Below are 14,554 nucleotides of genomic sequence, written 5' to 3'. Positions count from 1 at the left end.
GGGGGAACCAAATTAAATCAAAACTTGTTTGGACCAGCTCTGAAAAATGTCAGCATCATTCCCTCCCAAAGATCTCCCAGTATCAGACTCTGGACCCTGCGTAGCTCTCCCAGCATGGCACAGGGGCTCTCTCTTCTACCTTTCCTGCACTGAAGCATCCCATATAACTCACGCACCTCTGAGATCACCTCATTCTTCCATTAGAGTCTGAGAGAAGTTTTATTCCAGGAACATGGGGCAACCCAGTGGGTCTTTGGTCTTTTGAGCCCATATTGTCTGGTGGCAGAGCAGCAGGAATTAACTCCATGAGCAGCTATCGGCTCCTCAATGGCAGCTGCCTTGGCCAGAAGCCCGGGGAAGGATTTATACCATCAACGGCAAGAAGATAAATGGCAGCTCTGCCTTGCTGACAGCGGCGCTACCTGCAGGAGGAGACTTCTTTATTTAATGCAGCCTGAATTGAACATCTGCTGGGAGGGGAATTCAGTGGTCCTTCCTGGTGCTGATCCAATTAAACCAATGTGGGAAAAGCTTTATGAGCATGGTTGGCATCACCGAAGTGCTTGGTGAATTTGGGTGGGAGGGAACAAGGGTTGGTGTAGAGCTCCTATACCCCAGAGCACAGTGTGCAGGGGATGCAAGGGCTGCTTTCATCCCATGGCCCCGGAGATTTCCCAGCTTCCCCTATTTCTCTTAAAATCTCCCCATCAGATAGGATTTGGGAATGGCCAATAGTTCTGGCCTTTGCAATTTGAATAAATAGAAAAGTATAATGAAGAAATCTAAATGGAATTGAATGACCCTATTGGAAGAGAATGGTTCAAGCATGATTTTAAGCTGGCTGCAGCTTGCTGAGGGCAAGGGGATGTTCTCTGCCCTAAGGCCCTGCTGTCAGCCGGTGATATTTTACCAGAGCTGGGACCAAAACTCCCCGAGCCCTGACCAGCTTGCAGGCCCTGGGAGTCTAAACATGTTCCCTGGCATTAATCACTGGTAATGGAAACCAGAGCTGGCTCTTGTCCCCGCTGAGTCAATGCAACTCTTGCAAATGAGTTGGGAAATACGCACACAGGCTGAGAACGGGGCATGAAAGAAATTCCAGGCAGGGCTTTTTTCTTCTTCTTTTTAGTGGAATTTCAAAATTGGAAAACCATAAAGGGAGTAAAAATAGAAACACGAACAGCAGAAACCTCAGTCCTCCAATGGCCTGCTGGTCTCGAGCCCCCTGTCTCCACCTGCCCCGTCCCACTCCTACCAGTGACACCGAAGTCCAGCTATGCTGGAGGACCTTTGAGCAGGACTTCAGGGCCGTGACAGAAATGCTCCCCATCTGGCAAGTGGTTTCAGTAGGTCCAGCTGGGTCCTTGGCCCCCCGGAGTAAAGGATGTCAGGATGAGGCTATGGGTGCACCATCCATGAGCCCCACTGCCCTTTACTTTGCATTAACACTTCTCATCCCAGCTGTAACTGCAGAGCTGTAACCCAGGATGTGAGCTCCAAGCCCTTGTTCCCTGGACACGTCGCATCACCCCATGGTGAGAGGAAGGTTTCCTCCTCCTGCAGCTCTGTTATGCGGGGTGAGCTCAGCAAAGGATTGCTGTATGACTAATTGCATTCCCAGGGACCCTGCAAGCACTTAAGAGAGATGGACCCTCTAAACACTTAACGAGGTTTCACTGAAATGGCAGCTAAATGATCTCCTCTCCCCACTGTTGAGGAAGCGGTCGATGCAGGGTCGTGGTGGGGAGATAAATCTCTCCCCAGTTTCATCAGCTGGTGCTGAGATGCAAAAGGACGGCTTTAGAAACAGTTTCAGGAGCCAGAGATCGCTGGGACATTTTGTATCTTTGGGGTCCAATTCCACAAAAAGAAAATTGCAATCTGGCAAAAACCCAACCTAAATCCGTATGGAACCATGGAAAATCCCTATGATCACATGGAAATACAACTTCAAATGCTTTTTGACAAAGATTGTAGCATCTCCTGGAAATAAGGAGGGAAACAGGCATGGGGTTGTGTGGTGATTTCCCCCAGCACTGTTCTTGTGGGGGGAGGAGGGCTGACATCGTCCCCTCCTTTCTACTTCCAGCATCTTTCCTCTTTTCCCCCGAAAAGAAATGAAGAAACAAGAATGGAAAGCAGCTATTTTAGAAAAACTTCCTTACTGAAGGCTCTGCTGAAAGACCCCGAATAATAATACAGCCTATTTGCATTAGCATGCCATCTAAGAGCCGCTCAGAGGGAAGAGGTCATGTTTATATGCGATCTGTGAGAAAAATGGGGCAAAAACCGATGGTTCCTGCCCACGCACTGCGGCGCTGAAAGAGATCCTCTGTCCCAGATGGATGCAATTAGGGGGAGGCAGCAAGAAAAAATATTACGCAGGTGCTGTGGGATGTTTCTGGAAACTTCAGATGTTGCTTTTCCCAATGCTTGAGATCGTGCTCCCATTTATTGAGTGATCACTGTTTCCCTGCGCTATGGTTGGTGCTGGAAGCTTGGGAAACGAGCAGTGCTGGGCTGCATTTTACTGCTTTTCTTCTTTATTTTCTTTTCTACTTTTTCCCTTTTATGCACAATCCTATCCCAAAAGTGTGGTTCTTGCAGATTCAGTGGGAGAATCCCTGGAGTCAGGCACTGGCTTGTGTTGAGCTCATTTCTCCGGGCAAAGCGGGCAGCTTCCTTGGGGCATGGAGCCCATGACATGCCCTCTCCTGGGGTAATCAATGGGTTTAACTGGGGGAGAATGCTGGAAAAAGTTGGGCACCGGAGCAGCCTCCCTCCCTCCATTGCCCCCGGATGGCTTTGGGAGCAGTGAGATGTTTGGATAATGTAAATCTATCCGGCTTTGGCTTTTATGGTGCTCAGGGGATGCATCCGTCATGGTGGGGCTCCCTCCCTTCGGGGAGCCGCCAGCTCCACGCTACCTAGAGCCGTGCTGGAAGGGCTGCTGGGCAGTGCAGGTTTCTCCTCCCTGTGGGATTTGTGGCTTTGAAATATGCCCTTTTTCCTTTGCTCTGATGATGCTAAATAAAACCCCAAGGTTTTTTTTTGCAGGACAGCCCTGCGGGGGAGCAGTGCATGGAGGCTCCTGGCTGCCGCCGGTCACTGCCGGCCGTGAGAACTGAGGCTCTTCGGAGGGAGTTTGGCCACTTGGTTTGTTTGGTTTGATTTCTCTCTTTCTTTTTGTTGTTGTTGTTTTCCCTTTGGGTTACGAAGGGGTTCAGACAGCACAGCACTGGGTGGCATCGCTCTGGGCAGACACACATTGCACATGTCCTCAGGGAGCCAGGATTATTTTGGCCAGGATTGAACAGAGCAGCCCAGCCTGCAATTCTCCATCTCATCCAAAGGGGAGTGCAAATGCCAGGCCTCAGTTTCCTCGTTTTCAAAATTGTACTGAAAAGTGCTTATCAATAGGTTGGATTTTTGTTTTTGTTTTTTTTGGTTTTTTTTTGACAGGAGGCATTCCCACTCTCTGTATTTCCAGCCCAGGGAACAACGCAGTACAAAAAGTCAGAGGAATGGGGGGGAAAAAAAGCAAAAAAATTGGGAAAAAATTAATTCCAATACTATGCAAACAGTAGAGTGGTCCCGAGAGCAGATCTTTTCTGCCTGTTGGCATTTTTAGTGGCTGCTGGCCCTGCTCAGCTCATCCTAATCACTTAGCTGCCATCCCGTGTTAAGAAATCTCAGTGACAATGCATCTTACGCGGGGTCATTTCCTCCAGGGCAGGCTCCTGCTAGCCACAGCCACACTGCAGGCTTCTGTTTAACATCTGCTCCTGCTTCTGCCCTGCCCTTTGGGTCACTGGCACAGCTCGCCTTTCACCCCGCCTTGCTCAGTGGGGACGAGGAGCACCGCTCCCTCCCCATCCCTTGCATCACCGCCTCAGTGCCTTTGCAATGGCTTCTGGCATCTTGATGTGCTCTGAGCCTCCACGAGGGGTCAACCGTGTGGGTCACATTTGGTGGCAGCGGCCTTTGACCCTTCGCTCACAGCTATGGCACAAAGAACATCGCTTTCCCCATCAGACGACTCTGTCTGAATTAGCACCATTGCTCCAGTGCTGCACAGTACTGCACTGATTGCTGGGCCTGGTGGGGCTGCCTGGTGCCTGCCCTCATGCCCAGCAGTTCAGATGCAGCAGCCAAATGTGGCACGAGTGTAGAGAGCAGTGCAAGCTCAACCCCTTAGAAGATCTGAGAGCACCTCCACTGCATGTTACACAGGCCTGCTGGTAACTGTGGTTCCTGCTGTTCCTGCCTGCTACAATTCAGGGTTTGGCTCCCTACCAAAAGTGATCAGCCTTCTGCTTCCCAGTAACAGAGCTTTGGTAATGACATAAGGGAATAAGGTCCTCATAGGAGCCATGAGAAGAAGTTTCAGCAGCAAGTTCATGGCCCCAGAGCCTTGGATTTTCATGAAAACCCACAAAAACATGTTCACAGTTTCTTCTCCCTGAGACTCCAGTGTCTCACCTGGGTGAAATCAGAGAAACATAGAATTACAGAATCATTAAGGCTGGAGAGTCCAGCCATGGACCCCTCAGCTCATGGGCTGATCCCACGGCCACCTCTGCACGTGGGCAGGAGGATGGGGCATCCCTGGGAAACTGAGCACGTGGTTTTAATTTTCCTCTTGATCCACAGAGAAAAGAAAAGCAGGGAGATTTATGACCTGCCTTCTCCTCCTCCAGGTTTATAAATAGAGTTTATCAGGTGCTGGGCATATGGTGGCTTTTGGGGAACGCCAGAGAGGGATCAAACGCAGTGTTGGTGCCTCCTCCCCTCCCCTTTCAATGTCTCATCTCCTGAGCCCATCTATTAATGGCCACATTAACCTCTCCTCTTCGAGCTGGAGATGGGTTCAGCCATTTGCCATCTGCAGCCCGCACAACCAGCCCCCAGCTCCTGTGTGCCAGGCTCCTGCAGCTTTGATGTCTCCCTGCTTTCCCCCAGGTGCACACATTGCTGTGGAGAAAAGGACTGCAGAGCTCCGTGCGAGGACACCCCGCTCGATGAAAAGGATGCTCGGGGTGAAGGAATGCACAGGGGGAAGGGAAAAGACAAATAAAACCCATGAGGATACTTGCACGTCGTCAGCTACTGCACAGAAGTTTGCTCTTTGCATGAATTCATTTTGCACTGCTGCTCGGCACTTCAGGCAGTGGTTTTCCTTTATCCTGGAGCCACTCCTGTGAGGTGCCATGCTGGTTTTCTCCTCCCCTTCTCATGGATTTATAAGAAAAATGGGTTTTCCCAAAGGCTGTAGCACTTCCTGCTGCAAGTTGCACGAGCATTCAGAAAACAAGACACGAGCATTTGTCTTTCCTTGCTCGAAGACAATTATCACAGGATCCTTATCTCCCATCTTTAAAGAGTCACAGCACAAACACAGTGCTGGGCTAATCCCTCCTCCAATCCCAGCCCCAGTGAGAACACTTTCCATCGGGAGCACAGCTTCCAGAAGGGCTGATGGTAGAGCTGTGCTGGGATTAACCTTTTCAGACCCTTCTCTGAGTTTGGAAAGTGGTATTTTATTTATTTATTTTTTTTCCTGAGATGTCAAGCCTGGGAACAAATAGATGAGAGAAGTTTTCCAGCAGCCGATGATTCAAATCTCCTTCCCCTTCCATTCACAAACATTTTTGTTGGTTTTTCTTTTTATTATTATTATTATTTTAATTTTTCCACAGATGTCTTTTCTGGTTTCAGCATGGATTTGCACCAGAGAAACTGTTAATGAAGGAAGCTTCAGTAAACAGTGCTGCTTGAGACACATTTGGAGCAGTTTTCCAGGTGATATAACTCCACTAACGTCAGCAGGAATGGATCTGGGGTTGGAAAATCATGGTCAACAGAATTGCAAAACGACCAGCTGCCGGCTCTTTGTTTCTTACAGCAAAATGATGAAATGGTGGCATTTTAACTCACATTATTGAGCTTCTCACACATTTATTAGCTTGGATCTGCCTTTAACCCTTTGGGCAGCCCTTCCTCGTGTGCCCCAGGCTCTAGATTTTGATGGGACAGGGTGTCTTTGTGGCTCCCAACCAGATGAATCACCCTCTTCCCACTGCTGCCCAGGGAATGCAGGCTGTGACTGAGCACTGCTGGCCCCAGAGAGAGAATCTGCAGCCCTTCTGAGTGCTGACCTCTTGGCCAGCTGGATTTAAAGGATTTGAGCCCACTTTCTTGACTGCGCCCAAGCTCTCTGCTCTTTGCATCCATTGTTTTACACAGTGCTGTTCACATTTAGTTGAGACATCTCCCAGGCTGATACTGTACACTGGGGCAGCCCATTCCCACCATTTCAGATGCCCTGGGGCAGCTCCACATTCTTGCAGTGAGCACAGCAGCTGAGCCTTGCTACCGACCCCATCCATCCAGAGCATGTGCGCTCAGCATCACCTCAGTGGTCAACAAGAGCTGGTAGATGCCAAATAAAATCCCATCATTAAAACCCCCAGTGAATTATTTCAATCCATCTGTCTGCCCAAAGCATCCTCAGCAGGGGCTGTGCAATCTCAGGCCATCGCCCCCAACAAGCTCCTTTGAACTCCAACCCACCGGGCCACAGCGGCCACAAGCCAGCCTTGTCTGAACATGGTTTTAATCTGGTTGGATATATTTAATGCACTGACATGTCTTAAACTGGAGGAGATCTAAGCCCTGCCTGGCAGGTGTGATGGAAAGCAGACGCTGCCTCCATTGGCTCTCTGGCTCTGGAGGTGCTGCTGGGAAAATGGGATGAGAAGCACTGGCCCAGAAGTTCCATGGTATGCAAACATCCATCGAAACTGGGTGAGGTGAGGGGGAAAGGCAGCGAGACACAAAGTGACAAAAAAACATGGAAAAGGGAACGGAAAACGGGAGAAAAATGGAGGTAAACAGAAAAAGGCACAGAGAGATGAGATGGGGGGTGAGGTGCTGAAGCCTTGGAGGCCCCACCAAATGGCACCAGCTCCTCCACATCAGCTGTTAAAATGAATATCTTGTTTCCAGCAAAACCCAAAACCAAACTTCTTTCCTGTGTGGGACGCCTTTAAAATGGTGCATTTTTAAAGGAAATTCTTATTTAATATGAACACCCTCATTTTTCAAGTAAAAGAGCAAAGATCCCCAGGAAAAGGGAGAGACAGAAATTTGCACCTGTTGTGGAAATGGTGAGTGACAGCCTGAAGCAGTGATGGAGGGAAGGAGTCACGGGGGGAAGGCAGGGCCAGCACAGGGCTGCTCAGGTGCATGCAATGCACTGAGTGATGGAAGGGCTGCAGCCAGGATCCACCCCTTCCCAGCCCTCATTTAAGGGTTTGCAATGGAGGTGAGGGGATCTTGCTGGAGATCCCTGTATACCTGAGGCCTTCTAAAGGTAAGCAGATTTGTTTTTCCCCTCTGTTTTTGTGTCCACAGCTGCTGTGTTGAGCATATTCTCACTTGTTGCAACCTGTGACTTTGCTGCACTGTTGTCACTGCTGTGCTTTCCACTGCTTTATGGTGTTACAGACCCAACCGCTCTCAATTTCATTGTGTAAAACATGCCTTAGATAAATGTAAAGCACCATGGAAAGGGTTTATACTGCATAATCCCTTGCAGAACCAAATTTTACTTCTTTTCAGACAACTGTCCATCTCTGCCCAGTGAGTTAGCAGTGGTTCTTCTGACTGCAGGGTGAGTGAAGCAAAGCTCTGCTCTCTTTTCTGGCACTCCCACAGCTGCAGTTGTCTCTGCACAAAGTCTGTGTGATCTATTAAAGATCTCAAATAAGGATTTAATTTAGTTTTAATAAGACAGTTTGGGGGATGTTAATTAAATTGAGTTATTAAAAGCACATGGGCTGGACTTGGCTAATACATTTCCTCTTTTATTAAGTCCATTAAAAAATAAGGGGTAGAAGAAAAAAAAAATAGAAGGAAAAAAACCTGCCTTTAGATGAGGAAATGTGTTCAAAAGGCTTTTTTTCCTTTGCTGAATTAAACACGTACCACGAAGTGTCCCAAGAGATGAACCAAAGAAGCAGCAAGGTGAACTTGAATTCTCCCAGGCTCCCCAAGACATGAGCACAAATCATGCCAAATTGGTGTTGGGATGATGCCAAAATGTTGAACCCTCTGGAACCCAAGTGTCTGATGGGTCACGCTGTGCTCAAACCCAGAGTTTCCATGCACCTCTATTCCTGATGTTGGGTCGTTGAGAGGAGTGATGCTGGAGTTGTGCATGCACTGCTGCTGTGCACTATGGCTGGAGAAGCTGCCTGAGAGCTCCTTTTCATCATTGCACATAATCTGATTTTATTTTTCTTCTTCCAACCTCTGGCAAAAATGCTGCTGGGAATCTCTTTAGTTCAAGGAATTGTCAGGGTGATTTGGTTAAGCCGAAGAAAAACTCCCACGTGCCTTAAACATGACAAATATTTTATTAGCTGGAAGTGTAACCAGCTGTAATTAGCTTAGCAGTCCAGAGTTAATAGATTTATAAGCTTTAGAGGATACAGTGCACTAGTGAGACCTGCCTAGGAAATTCATCCTGTGCCTCCCAAGTTAACCTCTTGTTTCCATCTAGGCTCTTTCTTTCTGAGGTTTGTTGTACTGACACAGTCCAATCTGTGGAGCCATTCAGAGCATTGCATTGTATGACTCTATTTCTTAATTTCTACTTTCTCTTTCCAGAGCATCTTTTGCTCTTATTAATTGTTCTTATTACCTGCTGTTGTCCATGTAGGTAGATCAAATCTCCCACCTGCGGAGGTTGGGCAGTGCTACACACACTCCCATCAGTGGAAGGGATAGACATAAGTAGGGAAGGACTTCAAGGTCTTCTTTGTATCCACCCAATATTCAAAATGCACTGGAAAATAGGAGGAAATGCTGGAAGGCTACCTTTTCTCTCTGCAAGGGCTCTCTGTCAGCCTACATTTTTTGTCCATCCATCCTAAAGAACTTTGCCATGGGTTTCTAATGGCTTGTGGTATCCATCTGCTTGCTCCTTCATTGAGAGTTTTATGAAATCTTTTTGTATACCTTGTAAGCTTTGGGTTACTAGGTATAGGAATGAGAACAATGGGTGTTTGCTCCTTCATGGCAGTCAAGCCCATTGACTGAGTGGGCAGCCCAGAGCCCATGAGCCTAAGCCCACAGTCCCAGCTCTGGGTAGGAAACATCTGGAAATATATTTGCCTTTTGTCAAAGCCAGAGAAAGAATAAATGTGAAGTGACAGCTGGGGGGGCCATGAGCCTCTCCCAGCTGATGGCTCCAGGTGGGATTTCAGGAGGGAATGATCCACTTGTGGCTGGGAGATGGGGAGAAAACAAACCTTGCAGCATTGCAAATGGCAGAGAGGCTGGGGCTGCCCCAGCTGTGTCTGCTGACGCCAGGCTATTGTTTGCATGCTGCTGTTTGCATGTTGGAAGGGAAAAAGCTCCCAGTGTTCCTCTAGCAATGACTGGACGTGGGGAGTGACGTCCCCACCTGGACCCTGAGGTTGTGAGCTGGGGAAGTGGCATCCAGCAGTAAAGATAATTATTTGTACAGCTCTTGACTAATGAATGGCTTTGAATGGGGGCTTCCTGGAGCGCTTGCTCCACCCAGCTTTTGCAAGAGTGAGATTAAGGTTGGGAGGTTTCTTGTTTTGCTTTGTTTAATTCCCACTGCGTGGTCGGAGGGGATCTTGCTGACGGTTGTGGCTGTGTGAGGCACAGGGTAGATCAGCTTTACACGTGCTGGGGTTACTGTTTAGCAAAAAATAAAGGGGGAAAATTGGGATAAATCATCCCTTTGTGCAGTGCTGAGAGGATGGAAGTGGGGACAGGAGATGTCTGAGCCCTGTCTTGCTTGGGATTGGCTTTGTCATGGAGGTCACTGTGGGGACCGCCTGCCTGCTCTCTTGGCAAGCATAATTGCTTTGCCAGTGATACTGATTTGCCTTTTAAATAACAAAAGGTATCTGGGCAAAAAGTCCCATCTGTTGTAATAAATGGCTTTGCTGTTGATATCACAGCATAGGTGATTTTTTTCTTTCCTAGCAAACCATGAGTACAAACCTTGTCTTAGTTGAGACATGGCTATGTATTTGGAACCAAAAAGGTTCCACCCTTTGTTTGATCTTGGAAGGAAGAAAAAGACAACTTTGAGTCCAATTCTGAGTCTGGGTTTTGTGCTGGGGCTATACAGCATTGCATGGAGGTAAAAGAACTTGAGACAGCCCTGACCAGGCTGCCTGGTGTGAAGTATGTGTACTGGAGGAAATACAGCACAACAAAATTTGATTCAGGAGATAGATAAGCAATGTGGGAGATGCTCTGCTATTAGCAGGACTCATTGCTTTTTTTCTTCTCTGTTTTGGGACAGAAAAAACCCATCAGGGTTTGCAAGCCAGATGTGTGCATGCCATGTTTGCAACTGGGCAATGTTATCTCCCTCTCCAAATTTCAGGGAACTGAAGTGTTTTCCAGAGCCATCTCTCTCTACTGGAAGGATACTGAGGGTTTTACGGAAGCAGCTGAGAAGTGGGCAGGGCTGGATCCTCCTGAGCCCCGTAAACAGGAAGGCGAGGAAGCGTGGAGTTGAGCCCCGGCTCATCCAGGACGTGGGGTGCACACAATGCCGTGCCGGAAAGGGGGGGTTATAAATACATGGGGTCAGGGCCAGGCCCTGTGAACAATAGGGACAGGGAGCAGGGAAGAGGCCGGCAGGGATGAGCCAAGGCCACTGAGCTGGCTGCTAACACTGCCCTGCAGCTCAGCTCCAGGGGTTTGGGGGAGTAAGGTATGTGGAGTGGAGAGGGGAGCTGCAGCAGCTGAGCTGCTTTCTTTGCAGCATGGCATAGAGCAGTTAAGGGTTAGCAGTAGGATCATCCACTGCCAGCTCTGGGTTTTCACTCCTGTTCTCAAACGTGATGGAATGGTGGCTTGCTGTGGTGGGATGGGAGAAAGTGAACAGGGATCATTTAAGATACCTGTGGCTGGATGGGAAGGACACAGCCTATACATGGTGTTTGGGGCATTGGGATAAACAGAGGTGCAAAAGTCAGCATTTAGCCCCACTGCATAGGCTGCTCCCTTGCATAACCAGTTCTGATAATAGATTTTTTTTTTTTTTTTTGGAAGCTGGCTGCATGTTGAGCATCTCTAGGGCGCCTGGAGGGGTTGGTTGTGCAGAGAGCCAGGATCTCAGATCCATGTGATGAGAGAAGTGCATTTGGCAGCACTGGAGCTGCTGATGAGCGATGCGGTTATCTCAGCATGGCGGTGCTGGAGGAAGGCAGGCAGGTTTCCATCCTGATCCAGCATTTCCTTGGGTTATCTCCATGTGTTGCCACAATTCCTGAAGGAATCACTGCTATGATTCAGGACGCTGCAAAATCATCTGGCCCACCCCATGGAGCCACCTCTGCTCCACACTCATCCTAAAGACGTCAAAGGAAGTGAGCGCCATGGGCAGACAAAGCAGGGAGGGGAGGCCGCCTGCCGGGCAGCGTGCACAGCAGGTCAGCAGCAGCCACAGCCTCATTTGATAGCAAAACCAGGTCAGGTCACGGCCAGAATTGCAGGAAACATCATCATCTGTGAAGAGCTGTGGACTGCCATGATGCCTGCCTTCTGCCTTCTCTTACCTGAGCCAAACCAACTACAGGACTTCAGCTGCCCCTCGTGTGCTTTGCCCTGTAGGTTTCTCCCCATCTCTGTAGCCCTCCCCTCCTCTGCTCCAACAATCTGCTGTCCTTCTGCTCTCTAACCTCTTCTATTTGCTTGAGCAGCACTGTTGAGAACTCAGTTTGGTGCTGGAATCATGTTATTTATGTGAGGTGCTGGGCTGAGATCATTGCTTTGGTCTCTGGGCTTTGCATGAGAGCAGCTCAGCTCAGAGCCCATGTGTCATTCTCCTCCAGGACAGAGACCTCCATCCTCACCCCCCTCCCCTCATTACTGTCCCTATTAGAGATTTCATTTCCCAGCTCTGTCTTGATGGTGTTTCTGAGGAGGCATTACTTGCTGTTAATGCCTCTGCTCCCTCAGGACTTAGCTAAGTGATGGGGTTAATTTGGGAGGGGGCTGGAGGTGCAGTTCCAGGAGATGGCAATTAACAGGAGACAGCACTTAGGGACCTCACTGCAAATAAAAAAACATGGGTCCTGGCTCCTGTGGTGTCAAGGAATGGTTTAAGGGGGTTGTCCACAGCCTGGGAACCTGGGAGTGATTTGGGGCAAAGCAGTGTCCTCTGCACCAATTTGGTCTTGCAGAAACACAAGAGCATGCAGAGAAAGGGTCACATCTCAGAGCCTCCCTACCCTAAGGATGTGGAGATTTTGGATTGAGATTTAGATTCTGCTCAGGGCCTGCAGTGTGCTGCAATCAATACAGCCCAGGCTGAAGGCGATTTAATTGTGGCAAGTAATGAACCAGTGCCCTGGGGAAATGCTTGTAGATGGAAGTCGAGGAATTTGCTCAGATCCATGCAGAGGTGGGCAGTGGGATGATTCCGAACTTGGAGTTTTTCCCCTTTTTTGGAAGAAAAATGTCTCTCTACCTCTATTTCCCCTTAACATGAAAATCATCATCTATTCTCCGTAGGAGAATGGGCAGCTAAATATTACAAACTGCATAATTCCAGGAAAAGCTGCTCCCTTTACGCTGCAGAGAGGAATGTGGAAAAGCAATTTAAAAAGCCCAAGAGAAATAATTATCAAAAGCCACGGCAGCCTGGAGCCGATGGGGCGCACATGGCAGAGCTCAGCCTGGGGCTGCCATGGCTGAAAACGTTTGTGCCAGTAGAGCAAGTGTAGCTGGGTGCCAATACAGCTGAAGCACACATCATAAATTGGTGTAAATGCCCTGACAGTTGCAGGAGTGCATGAGCGTTTGGTGTTACAAGGTTATGAACTTCTGGGAGTCTTGTAGTGAAATACCAAATAACCACTGGTGCCTTTTTAATTCTGGCTCTTTTCTGACTGTTTATTCTTGCTGGTTTTTTTTAGCCATAACTTTCTGGAGGCTGTGGGCGATGCTGTTTTTAAGGTGACTGTGGAGGGTGGTTCCAGCATCACCGAAAAGCACTTTCTGGGCCCTCTAGTGGTGTGCTGTGCTGAGGGCCCGATCTGCCTCCAAGCCCATCCTTTTGTCCCACGAAAATAACCAGTCAATACACCCCATTATTTCTCACGAAATGAGGAGAAAAATCCCAAATCCCCCTGTCTTTTTTTTTTTTAAATTCTTCTTAGAACGCAGCTATGGAAGGAGCAGTGCATCTGTTTGGTTAAAACCCTCCCTCTGCCTCTTCAGAACCAACGAATGCACACAGACACTCATTTCAAAACTGAAAACCCCTTTTGAAAAGACAAAGGTGGGCTGATGCGTGGTGAGGACAGCAGGGTAATGGGGGACGCGTGCCTTTCTCTACCATTTGTTCCTCCCATTATGGTTTGTAAAGAAAATAATGTCACAGGGGTCTTATCAGGGAGCTGGGAAGAGACAGGGGATTTGGGAAGAGCTTACGTGTTTCTTTCCAAGCTGTGTTTCTAAAATAAGTTGATGTTTATTTGGTTGCGAGGGAAAAACGTTTAATTTGATTTCCTGTCCATGTTGGAAACAGCAAACATTTTAACAAAGGGGAGGATGGGAAAAGGTGGCTGGAAAAGCGACCTCTGTAGGTGTTTGGGCTTTGTTTGTTGAGTACACCATTGCTGACAGCATCATCCTCAGCCTCCCTGCCTGCCATACACCAGCACTTAGCTGTGTGTGCCCTGGGGATTTGTGCCCTGCCAAGTAGGGTTGTGAGTTTTGACTGAAATGGCTCTTTCTGGTGGCTTAGCAGATGTAGGCAGAGGCAGCATGAGCTGCAAAGGCCTTGGGGTGGGTTCTGCCCTTTACTACCTGGGCATCCAGCCTTTCTTTGGGATTTTTGACACCTTCATGGGTTTGTTCAGGAGGTAAAACAAGGGTGCTAAGATGGATATCCAGGGATCTTGGGATAGATTTAGTGGAAACCTCCCCTCCGTATTGAGTTTTCAGCTTAAATAATGCTCTCCCATTCCTTTACCTGTTGGCCTACCTGGGACGGTGCAGGTTGTAGCCATGCTTGAGATGTCCCCTAGGCTTCAAAGCTGAATTTTTCCAAGTCTGGACGCTGCAGCTGACTGCTCTATAGGTCTAAGCATAAGGGATCCTAAACCCTTCACCTCACCAACGCAGTCTGCTGGTTTTAATGGATTTCAAATGCAAACCAGCCTGACTGTGCTGCTCTGGCAGCCACAGAAACTTCACATCACCATCCTGGTTGCATTTGGATTTGGGCGCTGTAGTCTTGGGAACGACCTGGAGCAGCCAACGTCAAAATGTAGCAAGGCAAACCTGGATGTGTGAGGATGGAGGGGTGTCTTTTTAATTACGATAATGGGTGATACTAAGAGTAATGGTGGTAGTAATGATTATTACAGGTGAATGAAAAAGTGGCTGGGCTGTGCCAAGCACAGCAAGAGGCAGACAGCTAAAATGTTGAAGGGCATTGTGCCTTTATAGGCTTCCTCTCTTTTGGAAGGGAGGATGAGTGGAAGAC

At 48.5% G+C, this 14,554-nt stretch overlaps 1 long non-coding RNA gene across 1 annotated transcript; it reads left to right on the top strand.

The window, feature by feature from the left end:
* Nucleotides 1-7,344: 7,344 nt before the first annotated feature.
* LOC122186123 lies at nucleotides 7,345-13,187 on the top strand. The gene is made up of 3 exons (XR_006181063.1): nucleotides 7,345-7,375; nucleotides 10,436-10,538; nucleotides 11,110-13,187. It is a non-coding gene; the product is annotated as an uncharacterized LOC122186123 (long non-coding RNA).
* Nucleotides 13,188-14,554: the final 1,367 nt, after the last annotated feature.

This window comes from Lagopus leucura, unplaced genomic scaffold (assembly GCF_019238085.1).
Source record: "Lagopus leucura isolate 7727_CA_CO unplaced genomic scaffold, USGS_WTPT01 Super-Scaffold_100034, whole genome shotgun sequence".
Taxonomy (NCBI): Eukaryota; Metazoa; Chordata; class Aves; order Galliformes; family Phasianidae; genus Lagopus; species Lagopus leucura.
This window is presented reverse-complemented; position numbering and strand designations above follow the sequence as displayed.